The sequence below is a fragment of the Coregonus lavaretus genome (genome assembly GCF_964263955.1).
Source record: "Coregonus lavaretus genome assembly, chromosome: 14".
NCBI classification, from domain to species: domain Eukaryota; kingdom Metazoa; phylum Chordata; class Actinopteri; order Salmoniformes; family Salmonidae; genus Coregonus; species Coregonus lavaretus.
The window spans coordinates 43,317,091-43,331,975 of record NC_140001.1 but is presented as its reverse complement, the minus strand read 5'-3'; the positions used below and the strand labels follow the sequence as shown (position 1 = coordinate 43,331,975).

The 14,885-nt window shown below is 46.2% G+C and overlaps 1 protein-coding gene across 2 annotated transcripts in view; it reads left to right on the top strand.

Moving 5' to 3' along the window:
- The window catches only part of ksr2 (kinase suppressor of ras 2), a gene marked incomplete at both ends in the record, with an annotated part of 159,043 nt that overhangs the window by 102,252 nt on the left and 41,906 nt on the right, over nt 1-14,885 (top strand). The gene's annotated exons all lie outside the window — the stretch shown is intronic.

Here is a 14,885-nt window from a genome sequence, read left to right as displayed (position 1 = left end):
ACCCCAGTATGTCTATTTGCACATCATCTTCTGCACATCTATCACTCCAGTGTTAATACTAAAGTAATTGTTTTTCACTATGGCCTATTTATTGCATAACTTACTACATGTGCACACACTGTATATAGATTTTCTATTGTGTTTTTGACTGTACGTTTTGTTTATCCCATATGTAACTGTGTTGTTGTTTTTATCGCACTGCTTTGCTTTATCTTGGCCAGGTCGCAGTTGTAAATGAGAACTTGTTCTCAACTGGCTTACCTGGTTAAATAAAGGTGAAATAAAAATATAACAGGAAGAGTAGTAATGATCTAATGATCGAAGGGTTAACTGTGAGACAAGGCACGCCACTGATATCAATGACAGTAGTTGGTAGGGGCGGATTTAGTTTACTCAGGAATGTGAGTGGTGATTTACGACCTAAAGGTTGAAGGTCAGGTCATATGTCACGTATAGTCAAGAATGTGTGTGATAATTGATGATGTACCTGTATATGTCCATATATGTGTACTGTTGGTGTCTGTAAGTGTGTTTTAGGATTGGGTGTTTTTCCCATGTTTTAACTGTAAGTCGCTCTGGATAAGAGCGTCTGCTAAATGACTAAAATGTAAAATGTTATACTACTTGTTCGTGAAAAAATATCCCTAAATGTAAGTAGTTGTTATAAATATGTATATGAGTTTAAATATGCGCGGTTGTATGTTTGTGAGGAAAAGTGTGTGTGACTAAGACACTGTGTGCAACTAAAAAATATAAAAATAAAAAAAAGACACTGTGTGTACTATGTTACAGGTTTTGGTTTTTCCATTTATATTTTGAGGTTCGACGTTAGCACGTTAGCATGTGAGGAACACTGATTGGTGTCACCTCGTTAGTCAGGATGTGTTACACCTGTGCTGGCTTATCCATCTCGTTAGTCGGAAGGTGTTTCACCTGTGCTGGTCCATGTGATATTTAAGAGTGCTTGGTCCAGGGCTCCAGTTGTCTTTAGAGATGTGGAGGGTTAACACCTTTAGTTGGCTCTTCCTAGTTGATTTCTAGAAAAACAAACCTTTATCTGATCTTCCCTGTTTTTATTTTGCTTCCTGTCTTTAAGAGTGTTTAAAAAATGTTGCCTCCTCTTGGGCAAATTATTGTGCGCTCATGGTGGGTGTCTTTTAGATCCCAGTTGTTGTTGCTAGTCAACTTTCAGTGGACATCCAAATGAGTGGCTTTCAGAACCCCTCCTAAAACCCCACCTGTTTTGGTTGTTGTCAGTGACTCTTTGTTAGTTACCCCTTCTGTTTTTGTGACAATTTTTGTTTTTCTTGCTGGGGATCTTGTTTCCTATGATAGTCGCTCTAATCTCCTACTCTGAAGCTTTGTTGTGCCCAGATATGTGTTCAAAATACACTTTTGTGGTAGAGTTTCTGTCACTGACATCCACCCTGAGGGGTTATACGATTGGTGGAATCATTTTGAAAGTTGCATAAACACACAGGCTAATAAAATATTTAAAAAAGTTATGGACTTTAAGTTGGAAACCTTTGTGGAAAACCCTACATGGGAGATGCTAAATAAATGTATGAAGGCGAATCTGCTCATCATTGCAAAGCATTGACATCAAAGTTGCACATGCTGATTCAAAAGCAGTAGTGAAAGAGTTAGTCTAAACTGTTTTGGTGGAAGATGAAAACGGTCCAACGGGTGATAGAGTACGCCCCATAGACGTGCAACATAAATTAGAGCTTGAGCACAAGGAAAGGGAAAGAGAACGTGCAGCCAGACAACAAGAACAGGAACGTGAGCATGCCATTCGATTTAAGAGAGATCGATCTGGAAGCACTCCGAATCCAGTCAGGAAATTCTGCACCCTCAACTAGTTTGAACTTGGTCGGAACAGCCGACTTGTACTGCCGTTCAATGAAAAGGAGGTGGACGTATATTTTACTCTGAGAGGATTGCCACATCCCTAAAATGGCTGCGAGATATTTGGTCACTGCTCCTCCAAAGTGTTCTTGTGAGAAAAGCTCTGAAAGTGTACGCCGCTTTATCTCTTGACCAGAGTTCAGATTATGACACTGTTAAAGCTGCTATCCTTTGGGCTTACGAGCTGGTCCCAGAGGCATAGACAACAGTTCCGTAAATTACGAAAGATAGAATCACAAAGCCATGTTGAGGTTGCAAGGGAACATGTATTTTTGATTGGTGGTGTGGTTCTCAAGAGTTCAAGGACCTTGAGGATTTAAAGACACTCATACTTCTCAAGCAGATCAAGAATTGCCTTCATGAAAGGGTTGCTACCTACATTTATGAGTACAAGGATCTCACTCTTGAGAAAGCTGCAGTCCTTGCAGATGAGTTTGTGTTGACACATAAAACTACCTTCACAAACAAAGCACCCAGTAGTTCTCCATACGCAAAAAGCAATCCAGAGAAGTCACCTACTGCGAGGTTTCAGTCTTTCTCTACAGTGCCCAAAAATATGGATCGGCTGAAAACTGGTTTTTGTATCTGCCAGTTTGTTATTACTGCCGTCAGAAATGACACATTGTCTCTGTGTCCTAAGTTCAAACAGAAAAAGTAGAGGAAAAAGCAGTTTCTTCTTGTGGGAGCGCTCCAGTCCATTAAGTCTCTGGTTGGGACTGGTGTATCTCCTAAACAAGATTTTGGATCATGTGTATGAACCCTTTGTTTCAGATGGGTTCATGTCTCTGCAGAGTGGCGATGCTGTTAAGCCTCCAGTGAAGATACTGTGAGACACTGGGGCAGCCCAGTCCTTCATTTTGGAGGGTGTTTTGCCTTTGTCTGACCCGCCAAACTGCGCTTCTTAACACCCACCCGCTTAACCCGGAAGCCAGCCACACCAATGTGCCAAGTAAAGCCCCCCCCCCCCCCTGTATTTGGGGAGTTTCTCCCATACTTCTCTGCAGATCCTCTCAAGCTATGTCAGGTTGGATGGGGAGCGTCGCTGCACAGCTATTTTCAGGTCTCTCCAGAGATGTTCGATCAGGTTCAAGTCCAGGTTCTGGCTGGGCCACTCGGACATTCAGAGACTTGTCCTGAAGCCACTCCTGCATTCTCTTGGCTGTGTGCTTAGGGTCGTTGTCCTGTTGGAAGGTGAACCTTCGCAACAGTCTGAGGTCCTGAGCGCTCTGGAGCAGGTTTTCATCAAGGATCTCGCTTTACTTTTCTCTATTCATCTTTGCTTCAATCCTGACTAGTCTCCCAGTCCCGGACGCTGAAAAACATCCCCACAGCATGATGCTGCCACCACAATGCTTCACCATAGGGATGGTGCCAGGTTTCCTCCAGACGTGATGCTTGGCATTCAGGTCCAGCTCTAGGAAGAGTCTTGGTGGTTCCAAACTTCTTCCATTTAAGAATAATGGAGGCCACTGTGTTATTGGACCTTCAATGCTGCAGAAATGTTTTGGTACCCTTCCCCAGATCTGTGCCTCGACACAATCCTGTCTTGGAGCTCTACGGACAATTCCTTCGACCTCATGGCTTGATTTTGCTCTGACATGCTCTGTCAACTGTGGAACCTTACATAGACAGGCGTGTGCCTTTCCAAATAATGTCCAGTCAATTGAATGTACCACAGGTGGACTCCAATGGACATTTTGAGTCTCATAGAAAAGGTTCTGAATAATTATGTAAATAAGGTATTTCTGTTTTGTATTTTTAATACATTTGCAAAAATTTCTATAAACCTGTTTTCACTTCGTCATTATGGGGTATTGTGTGTAGATTGCTGAGGATTTTTATTTATTTATTTAATCCCTTTTAGAATAAGGCTGTAACATAACAAAATGTGGAAAAAGTCAAGGGGTCTGAATACTTTCCGAAGGCACTGTAAATACTATACATGCCAGTATCTCTTGGCTAAGAGTTGAGTAGAGACTGACTGCATCACTTCTTCTTTTTACAAGAAACATTTAATGTGTTGAATATCCCAAATTGTTTGCATAGTCAACTTACACACAGCTTTGACACACACACACACACACACACACACACTTACCCCACCAGACATGCCACCAGGGATCTCTTAACATTCCCCAAATCCAGGACAAATTCAAGAAAGGGTACAGTATTATATAGAGCCATTATTGCATGGAACTTCGTCCCATCTCATATTGCTCAAATGAACAGCAAACCTGGTTTCAAAAAACAGAATGCAACACCTCACGGCACAATGCCTCTCCCCTATTTGACCTATATGGAACAAAAATATAAATGCAACATCCAACAATTTCAAAGATTTTTCCTACAACAATTTCAAAGTTTTTTCACAGTTCATATAAGGAAATCAGTCAATTAAAATAAATAAATTAGGCCCTAATCTATGGATTTCACATGACTGGGCAAGGGTGCAGCCATGGGTGGGCCTGGGAGGGCATAGCCCCACATACTTGGTAGCCAGGCCCTGCCACTGGGGAGCCAGGCCCAGCCAATCAGAATGAGTTTTTTCCCCCACAAAAGGGCTTCATTACAGACAAAAATACTCCTCAGCACTCCGTCAGACGATCCCGCAGGTGAAGAAGCCGGATGTTGTGGTCCTGGGCTGGCCGTGGACGTAATGCCAAATTCTCAAATGACGGAGGCGGCTTATGGTAGAAAAATTAATTGAATGTTAATTTCTCTACCATAAGCCACTTTAAATATCGTTATAGAGAATTTGTCAGTACGTCCAACCGGCCTCACAACCGCAGACCACGTGTAACCACGCCAGCCCAGGACCTCCACATCCGGCTTCTTCACCTGCGGGATCGTCTGAGACCAGCCATCCGGACAGCTGATGAAACTGGGTTTGCACAACCAAAGAATTTCTGCACAAACTGTCAAACCGTCTCAGGGAAGCTCATCTGCGTGCTCGTCGTCCTCACCAGGGTCTTGACCTAACTGCAGTTCGGTGTCATAACTGACTTCAATGGGCAAATGCTCACCTTCGATGGCCACTGGCACGCTGGAAAAGTGTGCTCTTCACGGATGAATACTGGTTTCAACTGTAGCAGATGGCAGACAGGGCAAGCAGTTTGCTGATGTCAACGTTATGAACAGAGTGGCCCATGGTGGCAGTGGGGTTATGGTATGGGCAGGCATACGCTATGGACAACCAACACAATTGCATTTTATTGATGGCAATTTGAATAAACAGAGATACCGTGACGAGGCCTATTGTGGTGCCATTCATCCTCTGCCATCAACTCATGTTTCAGCATGATAATGCGTGGCCCCATGTCGCAAGGATCTGTACACAATTCCTGGAAGCTGAAAATGTCCCAGTTCTTCCATGGCCTGCATACCCACCAGACATGTCACCTATTGAGCATGTTTGGGATGCTCTGGATCGACGTGTACGACAGCATGTTCCAGTTCCCGCCAATATCCAGCAACTTTGCACAGCCATTGAAGAGGAGTGGGACAACATTCCTCAGGCCATAATCAACAGCTTGAAAAACAATATGCATAGAAGATGTGTCGCGCTGCATGAGGCAAATGGTGGTCACACCAGATACTGACTGGTTTTCTGATCCACGCCCCTACCTTTTTTTTAAGGTGCACTACATGGCCAAAAGTATGTGGCCAATCCTTCAAATTAGTGAATTTGGCTATTTCAGCCACACCCGTTGTTGACAGGTGTATAAAATCGAACACACAGCCATGCAATCTCCATAGACAAACACTGGCAATAGAATTGCCCGTACTAAAGAGCTCAGTGACTTTCAACGTGGCACCATCATAGGATGCCACCTTTCCAACAAGTCAGTTCGTCAAATTTCTGCCCTGTTAGAGCTGCCCCGGTCAACTATAAGTGCTATTATTGTGAAGTGGAAATGTCTAGGAGCAACAACGGCTCAGCCGCGAAGTGGTAGGCCACACAAGCTCACAGAATGGGACCGCCGAGTGCTGAAGCACGTAGTGCGTAAAAATCGTCTGTCCTCGTTTGCAACACTCACTACCAAGTTCTAAACTGCCTCTTGAAGCAACATCAGCACAAGAACTGTTCATCGGAAGTTTCCATGGCCGAGCAGCCACACACAAGCCTAAGATCATCATGCACAATGCCAAGCGTCGGCTGGAGTGGTGTAAAGCTCGCCGCCATTGGACTCTGGAGCAGTGGAAACGCGTTCTCTGAAGTGATTAATCACGTTTACCATCTGGCAGTCCGACGGACAAATCTGGGTTTGGCGGATGCCAGGAGAACACTACATGCCCGAATGCATAGTGCCAACTGTAACGTTAGGTGAAGGAGGAATAATGGTCTGGGGCGGTTTTTCATGGTTTGGGCTCCTTAGTTCCAGTGAAGGGAAATCTTAATGCTACAGCATACAATGACATTCTAGACGATTCTGTGCTTCCAACTTTGTGGCAACTGTTTGGAGAAGGCCCTTTCCTGTTTCAGCATGACAATGCCCCATGCACAAAGTGAGGTCCATACAGAAATGGTTGGTCGAGATCATTGTGGAAGAACTTGACTGGCCTGCACAGAGCCCTGACCTCAACCCCATCGAACAGCTTTGGGATGAATTGGAGCGCCGACTGCGAGCCAGGCATAATCAATCGCCCAACATCAGTGCCTAACCTCACTAATGCTCTTGTGGCTGAATGGAAGCAAGTCCCCGCAGCAATGTTCCAACATCTAGTGGAAAGTCTTCCCAGAAGAGTGGAGGCTGTTATAGCAGCAAAGGGGGGACCAACTCCATATTAATGGCCATGATTTTGGAATGTGATGTTCGATGAGCACGTGTCCACACACTTTCGGCCATGTAGTGTATCTGTGACCAACAGATGCATATCTGTATTACCAGTCGTGAAATCCATAGATTAGGGCCTAATTTATTTATTTCAATTGACGGATTTCCTTATATGAACTGTAATCTAAAGTCTTTGAAATTATTGTATGTTGCATTTATATTTTTGTTCAGTGTATAATATACACTGAGTGTACAAAACATTAAGAACATGACATAGACTGACCAGGTGAATCCAGGTGAAAGTGATGATCCCTTAATATTGTCACTTGTTAAATCCACTTTAATCAGTGTAGATGAAGGTGAGGAGACAGGTTAAAGAAGGATTTTAAAGCCTTGAGACATGGATTGTGTATGTGTGCCATTCAGAGGGTGAATGGTCTAGATAAAATATTTAAGTGCCTTTTGAACAGGGTAGTAGGTGCGAAGTGCACCGGTTTGAGTGTGTCTAGATCTGTGACGCTGCTGGGTTTTTCATGCTCAACAGTTTCCTGTGTGTATCAAGAATGGTCCACCACCCAAAGGACATCAAGCCATCTTGACACAACTGTGGAACGCTTTCGACACCTTCTAGAGTCCATTCCCCGACGAATTGAGGCTGATCTGAGGGCAAAAGGGGGTGCAACTCAATATTTTGTACACTGTGTATATATCAAATCAAATCAAATCAAATGTTATTGGTCACATGCGCCGAATACAACAGGTGCAGACATTACAGTGAAATGCTTACTTACAGCCCTTAACCAACAGTGCATTTATTTTTAACAAAAAAAGTAAAAATAAAACAACAACAAAAAAAGTGTTGAGAAAAAAAAGAGCAGAAGTAAAATAAAGTGACAGTAGGGAGGCTATATATACAGGGGGGGTACCGTTGCAGAGTCAATGTGCGGGGGCACCGGCTAGTTGAGGTAATATGTACATGTGGGTAGAGTTAAAGTGACTATGCATAAATAATTAACAGAGTAGCAGCAGCGTAAAAAGGATGGGGTGGGGGGGCAGTGCAAATAGTCCGGGTAGCCATGATTAGCTGTTCAGGAGTCTTATGGCTTGGGGGTAGAAGCTGTTGAGAAGTCTTTTGGACCTAGACTTGGCACTCCGGTACCGCTTGCCGTGCGGTAGCAGAGAGAACAGTCTATGACTAGGGTGGCTGGAGTCTTTGACAATTTTGAGGGCCTTCCTCTGACACCGCCTGGTAGAGAGGTCCTGGATGGCAGGAAGCTTGGCCCCAGTGATGTACTGGGCCGTACGCACTACCCTCTGTAGTGCCTTGCGGTCGGAGGCCAAGCAGTTGCCATACCAGGCGGTGATGCAACCAGTCAGGATGCTCTCGATGGTGCAGCTGTATAATTTTTTGAGGATCTGAGGACCCATGCCAAATCTTTTCAGTCTCCTGAGGGGGAATAGGCTTAACACTGAACATAGTGATAAAGTAGGGCCACGCTCAGTAGTTCCAAAAAAGTAGTTCCAAAGAACATACTACGTTCGAAAATTATAATTATTTTCTCTGGACAGGGGATAGATCATACTGTACATTTAAACTAAAATCATTATTCAGTATGTAGGTTCATCCAACAACTTTGACCTGAAAATAAGGGATCATTCTCTTACAAATACTCTATCTACTTTCCACTTGGACTCGGTCTATGAAGCTATTTTCTAAATAACTGGCGTTCTGTCTCTCTCTGTAACTCTCTCTCTGTCTCATTGTTCAAGCATTCCCACCAGAACACAATGTGTTTCCTCTTCAAGGCCATGAGTGGAGGAGCACTGAAGGCCACCTCTGCTTTCACATTCAGATGAGCTTTACTGTATGGATGGTCCAATGCATTTAGGAGAAGAATGTGTGTCTGTCTGTCTCCGACCGACCAGTGGCAGTCGGTGCCATTTAAGATGAGGGAGGATGATTCTTATTTTTATGAGCATGGCCTTATTTCTATTACAGCATATTAGATGACTGTCATCCATATTCCATTCACCCAGCTCAATGTAACATCGATAGGTTTAGGCTACTACATGATACTCAAATTTTCCCTGTACACATCATGAGGTTGCTACATCCTAGCCTATGAATGAAAGTTTACAATGTAGGTGCACAGGTTGAGAGAATTTGAGTAATCAAGGTGACAGACAGTGACACATTCAATACCGCCTTGCACACTCTTGCCTGCATCTAGCTGATCTAGGTTGTAATCATTAGTCCAACAGTTGCAAATGTGAGTTTCTATTGGACAAATTCAGGTATTTTTTCATTCCGTTTGCTTCAGTATAAGATACGTTTTTCAACAGAATCAGTGGAATGAATACACCCCAGATCACACGCAAACACAGTTCACTTTCATAGCAGCCACATAAAAACAGCATGATCACTTTGCTCGTTGTATATATAATTCCTTCTCTCAACTACAGTATCTACGCACTCTCCCCCCCTCACCTCTGTCACGATCGTTAGACGGAGTAGACCAAGGCGCAGCGTGATAAACGAACATATTTATTATCTTTAGTGATAATACAAAAACAACAAACGATACGTGCAGTCCTAGGGTTAACACAACCAACACGGAACAAACCAAACGGAACAAGATCCCACAAACACTAAGGGAAAACAGACTGTTTAAATATGGTTCCCAATCAGAGACAACCAGCAACAGCTGACACTCGTTGCCTCTGACTGGGAACCACTCTGGCCAACAGAACTACAACACAGAACTAGAACACATAGAATCTACACACCCTGGCTCAACATATAGAGTCCCCAGAGCCAGGGTGTGACAGTACTCCCCCCCCAAAGGCGCGGACTGCGACCGCGACTCAACATAGACAAACCAGGGGAGGGCTGGGTGGGCATTCCTCCTCGGAGGCTGTTCCGGCTCCGGGCTTGACCACCACCCTCCAATAATCCCCCCGTAGCGCCCCTGGTCCGGTCTGGCCCCGCTGGCTGGAGCTGGACTGGACATCGTAGGAGCGGATTGCTTCAGCTCCGGTGTGGAGCAGCTGACCGGTACCTGACCAGGCACCGGTGACCCAGGCACGGGTTGTGCCGGACTGACGACGCACACCCCTGGCTTGGTGCGTGGAGCAGGAACGGGCCGGACCGGACTGACGATGCGCACCCTTGGCTTGGTGCGTGGAGCCGGAACGGGCCGTACCGGGCTGACGATGCGCACCCCTGGCTTGGTGCGTGGAGCAGGAACGGGCCGGACCGGGCTGACGATGCGCACCCCTGGCTTGGTGCGTGGAGCAGGAACGGGCCGGACCGGGCTGACGATGCGCACCCCTGGCTTGGTGCGTGGAGCAGGAACGGGCCGGACCGGGCTGACGACTCGCACCCCTGGCTTGGTGCGTGGAGCAGGAACGGGCCGGACCGGGCTGACGACTCGTACCCCTGGCTTGGTGCGATTGGCAGGAACGGGCCGGACTGACGATGCGCACCCCTGGCTTGGTGCGTGGAGCAGGAACGGGCCGGACCGGGCTGACGATGCGCACCCCTGGCTTGGTGCGTGGAGCAGGAATGGGCTGGACCGGGCTGACGACTCGCACCCCTGGCTTGGTGCGTGGAGCAGGAACGGGCCGGACCGGGCTGACGACTCGTACCCCTGGCTTGGTGCGAGTGGCAGGAACAGGCCGGGCCGGGCTGGCGACGCGCACCGTAGGCTTGGTGCGAGTGGCAGGAACAGGCCGGGCCGGGCTGGCGACGCGCACCGTAGGCTTGGTGCGAGTGGCAGGAACAGGCCGGGCCGGGCTGGCGACGCGCACCGTAGGCTTGGTGCGAGGGGCAGGAACAGGCCGGGCCGGGCTGGCGACGCGCACCGTAGGCTTGGTGCGGGGAGCAGGAACAGGCCGGGCCGGGCTGGCGACGCGCACCGTAGGCTTGGTGCGAGGGGCAGGAACAGGCCGGGCCGGACTGGCGACGCGCACCATTAACTTAGTGCGGGGAGCAGGAACGGGCCGGACCGGACTGGTGACACACACCACTTGCTTGGTGTGAGGAGCGGGACTGGGTTTCGTCATAACCCTCCGCTGCCTACCCAGTTCCTCTCGCCGTGCCTCTATTCTCACCTTCTCCCTTATCGCCTCCAGTAGCTCCACCCTCTGCACCACTAACTCCTGCTCCCTCTGGGCCAATAGCCCCCTTAACCTGGTGGCCTCCTCCCCTAACCTCCCAATACGCCCTGTAGCTGCCTCCTGCTGCCCCGTCGCCCATGCCGTGTGCCCCCCCCCTAAAAATGTTTTGGGGTTGCCTCTCGTCCGTCCGACGACGACCCTGTTGACGCCGTTGCTCCTCTCTCCGTCGCGCCTCTACCGTCTCCCTCCATGGACGGCGATCCATCCTGGCCTGGATTTCCTCCCAGGTCCAGGACCCCTGCCCGTCCAATATTTGCTCCCACGTCCAGGCTGCCTGCTCCTGGACACGCTGCTTGGTCCTGGTATGGTGGGATCTTCTGTCACGATCGTTAGACGGAGTAGACCAAGGCGCAGCGTGATGAACGAACATATTTATTATCTTTAGTGATAATACAAAAACAACAAACGATACGTGCAGTCCTAGGGTTAACACAACCAACACGGAACAAACCAAACGGAACAAGATCCCACAAACACTAAGGGAAAACAGACTGTTTAAATATGGTTCCCAATCAGAGACAACCAGCAACAGCTGACACTCGTTGCCTCTGACTGGGAACCACTCTGGCCAACATAGAAATACAACTCATAGAACTACAACACAGAACTAGAACACATAGAATCTACACACCCTGGCTCAACATATAGAGTCCCCAGAGCCAGGGTGTGACAACCTCTCACCTTTTCCCTTCGCTTGTGGACTTCAGTGCACAACACATCAGTTGTCTGTGACCAAGCCAAAGCTTCATATCATGACCACTAACGCTACACACAGCCTACATCAGGGTTCTTCAATTCCGGTCCTGGAGGGCCGAAACACTTCTGTTTTTTATTTCTACCTGGTAGTTAATTGCACTCACCTGGTGTCCCAGGTCTGAATTAGCCCCTGATTAGAAGGAGAGGATGAAAAACAGAGGTGTTTCGGCCCTCCAGGACCGGAATTGAAGAACCCTGGCCTACATCATTGTCAAGTCATAGTCAACATAGATCCTAACGCGTAAACCCACTACAAACCCACTACAATCATGCAGTACAGTGTACAGTCAGAAAGCGGTTTAGCAGTTACACTGGCGTGCCCCGGTAGCAATACATTTATAAAACCAAAAGCTTACCTTGACTTGGAAGAGTTCCAGTGTTGGATAGCCATAGCCAGCTAGCTCTCTGTTTGAGTAGGCTAAACTAGCTAGCTGCATTGCTAGCTAAGTGAAAGTTAAAAAAATACAACCAAATATAGCTCTCTCTCTCTCCTCCTTAATTTGGAAGAAATTAATTTCTTCCAAACTGTTCAACTATTGTCTTTCTCTCTGAGTCAACTACTCAACCCATTTTATGCTGTGTTAGTTGTAGCTTATGCTTTCAGTACTATCTGATCTTTTGATTGTGTGGACATGTCAGTTCATGCTGAAAGAGTGCTGATAGGTTGGAGGATGTCCACCGGAAGTTGTCATAATGACGGTGTAATTCTAAGGAATGGGGTAAGAACCATGAGCCTCCTAGGTTTTGTATAGAAGTCAATGTACCAAGAGGAGGACAGAAGCTAGCTGTCCTCCGGCTACACCATGGTGCTACCCTACAGAGTGCTGTTGAGGTTACTGTAGACCTTCATTGCTGAACAGTGTGTTTTTATCAATTATTTTGTGGTTTTGTACAGTTGTATCTAAAAAGGATAACGTTTTTAATGTTTCACAATTTATGTTTCACAAATAATCACTGTTGCCACAAACAAAAACACACAAAAAGTGTGTTTTTATCAATTATTTGGTATAGTTTTATCTAAAAAGGATAACGTTTTTTATGTTTAACTGAGGAGGATGGTCCTCCCCTTCCTCCTCTGAGGAGCCTCTCCTGACACACACACACACACACACACACACTGAGAAATACAATACACAGATATGGTTCATACTCTATCTTCGCTCCTCACTATAGCTGTACTGCATGTGGGTGGGCTGGGGCTGAGTAGTGGCACACAGTGCATTGAGAGGTGCGTAATGTATTAGATGCTACTGCTACTGTTGCTGCTGTTAATGTGTTCACTAATGGACCTACCGAAGGTTCTATGTTGGAAAGACCTTTTGAAGTAGGAGGGTCCCTCTGCACACACCCTCACAATAGAACATCTGCAAACACACAAAAGCTTTTTATATGGACCATATCATCAACATACCACCTATTATCTATATGTACATGTGTCTATATAGGGGGGTTACAGTGGCTTTGGAAAGTATTCAGACCCCTTGACCTTTTCCAAATTTTGTTACGTTACAGCCTTATTCTAAAATGGATTAAATAAATAAAAATCCTCAGCAATCTACACACAATACCCCATAATGACAAAGTGAAAACAGGTTTTTAGAAATGTGTGCAAATGTATTAAAAATAAAAAACAGATACCTTATATACATAAGTATTCAGACCCTTTGCTATGAGACTCGAAATTAAGCTCAGGTGCATCCTGTTTCCATTGATCATCCTTGAGATGTTTCTACAACCTGATTGAAGTCCACCTGTGGTAAATTAAATTGATTGGACATGATTTGGAAAGGCACACCTGTCTATATAAGGTCCCACAGTTGACAGTGCATGTCATTCTTAAATGGAAGAATTATGGAACCACCAAGACACTTCCTAGAGCTGGCACCCCGGCCAAACTGAGCAATCAGGGGAGAAGGGCCTTGGTCAGGGAGGTGACCAAGAACCCGACGGTCACTCTGACAGAGCTCTAGGAGTTCCTCTGTGGAGATGGAGAACCTTCCAGAAGGACAACCATCTCTGCAGCACTCTTCCAATCAGGCCTTTATGGTAGAGTGGCCAGACGGAAGCCACTCCTCAGTAAAAGGCACATGACAGCCCGTTTGGAGTTTGCCAAAAGGCACCTAAAGACTATCAGACCATGAGAAACAAGATTCTCTGGTCTGATGAAACCAAGATTGAACTCTTTGGCCTGAATGCCAAGTGTCACGTCTGGAGGAAACCTAGCACCATCCCTACGGTGAAGCATGGTGGTGGCAGCATCATGCTGTGGGGATGTTTTTCAGCGGCAGGGACTGGGAGACTAGTCAGGATCGAGGCAAAGATGAACGGAGCAAAGTACAGTGAGATCCTTGATGAAAAGCTGCTCCAGAGCGCTCAGGAGCTCAGACTGGAGCGAAGGTTCACCTTCCAACAGGACAACGACCCTAAGCACACAGCTAAGACAACGCAGGCGTGGCTTCGGGACAAGTCTATGAATGTCCTTGAGTGGCCTAGCCAGAGACAGAGACTTGTACCCGATCGAACATCTCTGGAGAGACCTGAAAATAGCTCCCCATCCAACGTGACAGAGCTTAAGAGGATCTGCAAAGAAGAATAGGAGAAACTCTCCGAATACAGGTGTACCAAGCTTGTATTGTCATACCCAAGAAGACCCGAGGCTGTAATCGCTGCCCAAAATGCTTCAACAAAGTACTGAGTAGAGGGTCTGAATACTTATGTAAATGTGATATTTCCGTTTTTTCTATTTGTAATAAATGTGCGAACATTTCTAAATTATGGGGTATTATTGTGTGTAAATTGATGAGGGGGAAAAAAACAATTTAATCAATTTTTAGAAGGCTGTAACAAAATGTGGAAATGGTCAAGGGGTCTGAATTCTTTCCGAATGCACTCTAGGTCAGGTTAAAGGGATACTTTGGGATTTTGGTAATAAGGCCCTTTATCTACTTCCCCAGAGTCAGATTAACTCGTGGATACCATTTTTATGTCTCCGCGTGCATTTTGAAGGAGGTTGCTAACTAGCATTAGCTCAATAACTGGAAATCTATCGGTATCTGCTAGGATGCTAGTAGATACTGTACCCACAGACTTCCAGTCATTGCACAACACTAGTTAGCATTGGCTCACGGAACTACCCCTAACGTCCTTCATAATGGACACAGAGAGATATAAAAATGCTGATTACATTCAATCTCTATGATATAAGGATGTTTGGAATAGAGAATAACACTTATTTTTTCTCTAAAGATCCAGAAGTGAATCATTCAA